Source organism: Macrotis lagotis, chromosome 1 (assembly GCF_037893015.1).
Source record: "Macrotis lagotis isolate mMagLag1 chromosome 1, bilby.v1.9.chrom.fasta, whole genome shotgun sequence".
NCBI classification, from domain to species: domain Eukaryota; kingdom Metazoa; phylum Chordata; class Mammalia; order Peramelemorphia; family Peramelidae; genus Macrotis; species Macrotis lagotis.
In genome coordinates this window covers 148,160,603-148,167,694 of record NC_133658.1, presented here as the reverse complement: position 1 = coordinate 148,167,694, position 7,092 = coordinate 148,160,603, and the positions used below count along the sequence as shown (strand labels likewise).

General features: G+C 35.4%; 1 long non-coding RNA gene across 1 annotated transcript in view; it reads left to right on the top strand.

Annotated features, from left to right (window-relative positions):
* The first annotated feature begins 1,753 nt into the window (after positions 1 to 1,753).
* The window catches only part of LOC141514398 (uncharacterized), a 104,545-nt gene continuing 99,206 nt past the window's right edge, over positions 1,754 to 7,092 (top strand). Inside the window, exon 1 of the long non-coding RNA XR_012476023.1 lies at positions 1,754 to 1,837. This is a non-coding gene — a long non-coding RNA (uncharacterized LOC141514398). The remainder of the gene's footprint in view (positions 1,838 to 7,092) is intronic.

Genomic DNA, 7,092 nt, shown 5'->3' with positions numbered 1-7,092 from the left:
TGACAGGTTCTATTCAGTTGAAGAAATTCAAGCAGAGGTTAGATTGACTTGCTTAGGGTCATAAAGCTAGTGCCTTCTTGACTCTAGGTCTAGGGCTCTAATTATTGCACCATCTACTACAAGGAGTTTCTTCAAGTTATGGGTGAAAAAAACATGGAGCTCTTTATTTCTTACAAAAAATTTGTTTTACTAGAATGCCTATGTCTATGTTTTCTAGGTCTTTACTTAGTGCAGCCTGTATCCACATGAAAAAAATAATCACATCCCAGAATCTGAGAGCAGATTTATTTCTCTGATTTCCAAATCCTGTCATTTCCCAATCGATGACCACACTGAATGTAGTGTCCATAGGATCCTAAAGCAAATATATCTTTGCCGTGATAAGTACATGCCAAGTTTTCCTGTGGTCTTAGTTTCACTTCTCAGCAACACCTTCACCACTTGTTTTCTCCTGAATTATAAGGACAGTTTTCTATGATCACACCCTCACCACCCACAGTGAGGGAAGTCTGGAACCATTTAGACAAACTTAGCAACAAGTTGTGGGACTTTCAGAATGTAGGATCCACATGAACAAGCCAAGAGAGGCTGCCTCTCTGGTGTGTAATGTGTTGGATAGTGGCTCCATGAGATAAAGGGGGCATTTGGATTCTACTGAGTGCATCTTTATTATCAAAATCTGTGTTTCAATAAAAAAATACTAAAACTTAGGGGACCAGCTGTCCAAGATAAATTCAAATCCTTAAAAGAACATGGCACTAAGCAAGCTAACATGAGAGAAAAAATATCTTCTTTCCATGGAAAGGAAATAGGAAATGATTTTTTTAACCCGGTAATCCCTCTACAAATTGTTAAAACCACTGCCCATGATGCCCAAGTAGTGCTGGATAACCTACAAATTAAACTTAGATAGATTACCCTTCTAAATAAATGTCACAATCTCAACAATAGGTAATTTTTTTCCCATTTGATTTTTTTCTTTTACTATATTATCAGGCCTGTATCTTCTAAGTTATTGTGAATCTCATTAGCCTATAGGCCTTTATTCCTTTTAAAAGATTTGTTGTTTTACTAAGGAAGCCAGAAGCAATACATTTGTGTTTCTCAGGTCATCACTTAGTGCAGCCTTTATCCACATGGAAAATCACATCCCTGAAGCAGAGATCTGATTCATTTCTCTGACTTCTATACCCTGTCATTTTGCAATCTATGACCATATTGAAATGTAAAGCCCATAGAATCATAAAGCAAATGCAACATCTCATAAATATCCTTTATGAAACATCTCCTGGTAATGTCTCACTAGAAATTATCAATATTATAGAGTCATTGAAAAATAATTATTTACATTCCCATTGTGTTTAGAGATTGGTAAAATATTTCACATACTAGAACCATATGTGTGACTATTGTCTCCACTTTGCTGATAAGGAGAGTTATACTCCGTGGTTATACTCCAAGTTAGTGTCTTAGGTAGAATCTGAACCTCAGTTTCTTGAAGTTAAGGCCAGTATATCATCTTGCATCCCTTACTGTTCTTCAGAACTGTTCAGAGTGATCTCTTTAGTTTAGAATAGTTTAGAGTGATCAAGATAGCTAATATTCTTTACATATATGAAGATTATTTTTTTGGAACCAAGCATTTGAAGAGGCCTCTAAGTCAAGTGTTTTTGTTTGTTTAATTATTGTTAATTTTGTGTAATTAGTTAATGAAAAACACTTTATCTTTCAGTTATATGAATTGGAAGGTGGGGTTTTCTGTAGAAAATATTCAAATGTCTGCTTATTCCCCTCGCATATTTTCATTTGGAAAGCCTCAAGAATCATTCTCACAAAGGTATGTAAAAATGAGAAAGGAGATAAGCGTGTAATCACTGTTGTCTCAATTACTTTTTTCAATTACTTTTAATTTGATAATAATACCATAATGATTTCCCCCCATTCTTTTGGGGTATTCCCATTCCAGAGACATTTTGTAAAATGATTATATTTTCAAGGTGCTAGATTTTTTTTTTGGTTCATTTGATCTAGTATAGTTGTTTTTCCTAACTTTACCTTCAATACCATTTCTACAGCCTTAAAAAGAACATAAAGTAATAAGGTGTTAAAATCTAAATTCAATGATTCCACTGCCGCTGATGGAAATGTAATGAATGGTAAAGTAATGCTACTGGACATAGTGGTGTAATCCCTATTATTAGAGAGGTGGAAGCTGGTAAACTGAGCTCAGAAGTTCTGAGTTGTAGAGACAGCCAATTGCATTTTTCTATTACATTCTGCGGGTGAACTCAAAGGAGTTGGAGCTGCTACGTTGCCTGAAGGAGGGATGAATTAACACAGGTTAGAAATGGAGGTCAAAACTCCCATGCTCATTAAAGTGGGACTAGACTTATACTTCCAACTTGGAAGAGATAAGAAAACCTAGTCTTAAATAAAAGAAAAGAAAAAAAGAAAAACAAATAGTAGCTAATTTGTTGAATTTTCCATTAATTTGTTGTTCTGTCTTCAGAATGCTCTTGAGATGATTTGTCTTGATTAGGTCTCAATCAAGCTTTTTTTTTTTTGCAAATCTGTTTTTACCTGAGACTATTTGTCAATATTTTATGAGATGATATGACTGCTTACAGTCTTTCAAAATCTCCTCTAATGGTTTACAATTGATTTATTGTTTAGTCAGTTCAATTAGGTCTGACTAGTTTGGAGTTTTATGGGTAAAGCTTTGGGAATGGTTTGTGATCTCCTTCTCTACGTAATTTTTCAGATGAGGAATTAAGGTGAAAAGGGGCAAGTGACCTGCCCAGGATCTCACAGCTAATAATTGAGGCTAGATTTAAATTCAGAAGGATGAGTTTTTCTGACTTCAGGCCAGCACTCTATATCCACTGCACCACAAATGACTTTGCATTCTGTAATTGCTGCCCATGGCTGCCATGTTTCTCTGTCTGGCAAGTAAATCAAGGACTAGCCAGAATTTTTTCTGGTTTTTATCTAATTTGCACTGGTAATGACTTTATATTGATTAAAATTCTTCAGGAAATGGTGATGAAACCATCATCTTTATCTTTTTTTCCCCCACATTTCCTATTTTTTAGCTTTTATTCCTTGTTTGAATAAATCAGTTGGAAGATGTCATTGTATACATGTCTTTCCTTTATCCTTCTTTCTAATTTGAGATTAACTTGAATTTTGTTCTAAGTAATTGATGGTTTGATTATATACTGACAACTTATTCTTAAATAATTCAATAGTCTGTCATTTTTATATCTACAATATGTTTCTTTCCTTTTTTAGGTGATAGTATTCAAGACTTGCCTGGGCTACTATCTTTGACTTTCTTCATGATATTTAAACATTAGGCTTCCCGTTATTCTATGGGTCTTTGGAATCTTTCATTTCTTCAATATGACCTATATTTTTCAATACATTTTTTTTTACCATCTTTTCCTTTGCTCATCCTCAAATTAAAGTTACTAAGAAAAGGCACTCATGGCTTAGAACTACAGCTTTGAACTCACAGGGATTTGTTCTTCTTACAGATATCTCTCTGATTCATACCCCCTTCTAGCATTTCTCCTGGGAGAACATCAGAGCTTCCTTCATGCTATTCCCTAAAATAATCCTCAAACTAAGACTTGAATATAGGACAAATTTTATTTAAAGTGATCTAAAATAAAAAAAAAACCTTACACCTGAGTCTACAACCATTTAAGACAACTCTCCCCGAATGTGGGCCCATCTTGCTTAGATATAATTTGGAGGAGTCATTTTTCAGTTAGGTTCAACACCTTCTGACCCTGTTTGGGCCCTTTTGTTGGCAAAGATACTGATGTGGTTTGTCATTTCTTTCAACTCATTTTTATGGGAATTGATGCAAACTGATACAGGGTTAAAGTATTTTGCCCAGGACCAAACAAATAATAAGTATCTGAGATTTGATTTGAATTCATGAAGATGAGCCTTTCTGATTCCATCTACCTTAAAAGATGTTAGCTTATAATAAAAACTAATATCTACATAGTATGCTTCACAAAATACTTTTCTTTAATTCAGGTAGGTAGGCAGTATATTTGTAACTATTAATGATTACATATTTTAATTTTATAGCCACAGAAACAGATTTTAAGAGGTTAAGTAATTTTACATTGATGATAATTTAAAAGAGATTTGAACTCAGTCTCCATAATCCAAATCTATCTACTGTGGTTCATTGCCTCTGGAAACTGATAAAGCCACAGTTATCTTCATGGTGGTCTTTTTGTTGAAGCTCATCATGAGCATTGCAATGCAACATGGCCAAATATGCAGTGGAATTATGTTTGTTATTGCTTTTGAGGGAATGATGAAATCAACCCTGCCAATTCCTTTATTTTTCTTTCCAAGAAGAATCTTTCCACATAGCTGAAATTTCCTTATATCTTCTGGTTTCATTTATAATGAAAATGTCAATATTGGTGTGGTTCAGTTCTTCCAATAACAAATCAACCCCTTGATTTACAGTATTTTCTTGGTTTCTTTAAATAGTGTGAGGAGGGTCCAGGACACATCAAAAAGATTATGCAAAACCCTTTGAAAAAAACATTTGCTATAGGAAAAATCTTCTATCTATTCCCCACTTTATCACCACTATATTTGGACTTACTTCATACTTAAAAACATACATTTCACAGATTACAGATTAAATATTATTATTATTTATTTGGCAAGGCTTGGAGTTAAGTGGCTTGCCCAAGGCCACACAGCTAGGTAATTATTAAGTGTTTGAGGCTGGATTTGAACTCAAGTACTCCTGACTCCAGGGTCGGTGCTCTATCCACTGCACCACCTAGCTGCCCCAGATTAAATATTATTAAAAGGAGGAAAAGACTAAACTAAATTGTATAATCATCAGAATCACTGATCCAGAACTAGAAGAGAACCTTAGAGGTCATCTAATTCAGCTCCTTCATTTTATAGATGAAGAAACTGAGGTTGGGCTGGAAGTTAATGACTTGCCCTTGGTCACACAGATGTAAAATATCAAAAGGGAGATTTGAAGTCATTCTGCCCTACTCAGAAAGAAAGTACTAGATTAGAATTTTATCAGTGTGTCACCCTAATATTTCTAGTCTAAGAGAGTAATTTTTTTCAGGAGTTCAATCTACTTTCCTGGTCATAGGACCCTAAATATGAAGAAGTAACCTAGCTAATCCTAAAGACTTGTTCATTTCACACCAGATGCTAGTGTCACAAAAGACCATCACAATTAATGATAGCATATTGCAACAGAAACTAGAAACGTTATAGAGTCAAATGTACTAGACAATGCTCAGAGTGAATAGACTGTCCTCCTAGGAGTATTTCAGAGTGAGACAGAGACACAGATAGAGAAACAGAGAGAGATTGAGATACAGCCGAGGCAAAGGGATGAGGTGGGAGGGAGAGAGGAAAGGAAGGAGGTAGCATGGGTTACAGAACTAGATTTGGATTTAGAAAAATTCCATTCAAATTCAGTTTCAGAAAAATACTATCTGTGTGATCCTGGACAGATTTCTCACTCTATCACTAGGTAAAACTAAGTCCATGCTGAGGTTCCTTACTGGTAATTCTCTATACCAGGGAAATCAGAGGAGGAAGAGTAGAAAGGACAAGGTGAAGGAGAAGGAGGAAAAAGAGAAGGAGAGAAAGAAGAAGAAGAAGAAGAAGACAAGAAAAAGTAGTAGTAGAAGAACATTGCTTAACCTATTTTTTTGTTCTTTGACCATTGTGCTCAATGGACTGAACTATATTTCTCACCATTTGCCTTTGTTCTTAAGCAAGGAAACCATGGCATAGTAGAAAGAATACTAGTCAGGGTTCAAATCCCAGTTCTATCAGTTAATAGATGTAGCTCCCTGGCCATTTAAACTCTCTGGGCCTCAATTTCTTTACCTGTTAATTAAGAAACAGATCTATGCTATTTAACTCAAAGATCTGTCATAATGATTAAAGTAAATACCATATTTCTATTATGACATTGCCTAATTTTCTCTTCCAATAGAATTTCAGTCTTCAATTGATTTCCTAGTTTAGAAGCATCTTACTCCTAAGAAATCTGAGATCTTCCATAAACAGAAGTTTTGGTGAGCTTAACTTTGGCTATCTGCCTTGGTGACCTCCTTTCACCCATTTTCCTGTAGAACATACAGCCCATGTAGATCCTCTAGAATGATAGTACAGGTATTTGTGCCTAAACTGTCCTCAATCAAATATCTGGGAGTCTCTTTTCCGGTGGAGGAACACAATTACATTATCTTAAAGGAAGTCAGAGGGACTGTGACATAATGTCTATTAAGTTCCCTGTAGCCAATGTGTCTAAGAAGCTATGGGTCTCCTTTGATGAACTGAACAATCTGTCTCCTTGTATTAGATAGCCTTATGACTCCTGCTCTAGAGCCATGGTATAGAGTAAGTGAAATAGGGAAAAGTGTCTCTAGCAAGAAGAGAGAATTCTAACTCTTGGAAGCTTCCAACAACTCTAAGATCTGTTCCTACCCATGCCCCAAGCATCACCCAGGACTGTTTAATCAATGACATTTGCTGAGCATTCACTGTGGTGGAATCATAGAAGAATACTAACTGACAGAGCTGAAAGGACCCTTAAAAACATAAAGTGTTAAAACTTAACACAAAATATTAGAGATTAAAGATGCCTTGGAGATACCAAGGAGGAAATGGAGGTAAAGAAGTATGAAATGAGTTTCTTATAGACCCAGAACTACAAAGTGTCAAACCCAAGACTAGGACCTAAATCTCCTGACTCCTGGTTTACTGATTTTTCCATAATTTCATGCTAAACATTGTATTAGGTATTATTTTATATGGAGGGAAGGATCAAATAAGTGAATAGTATTTCCCTATCTTTGATTTTTCAATTTCCTTGTCTAATTATGCTAGAGTGTGCTATATGAATTAGCAGAGTAATGAACCAGTTACAAGAGGTTGAGGAGAAATGGGCAGGGAGAAAGCAAAGGCAGATTAACAGAGAAGGATTAAAAGAGGAAAGGATGGTGGAAGTCCTGAATCCAAATCCTGACAACCTACCAAGTCCCTTGTCTTCTCTGAGTCTCAATTCTT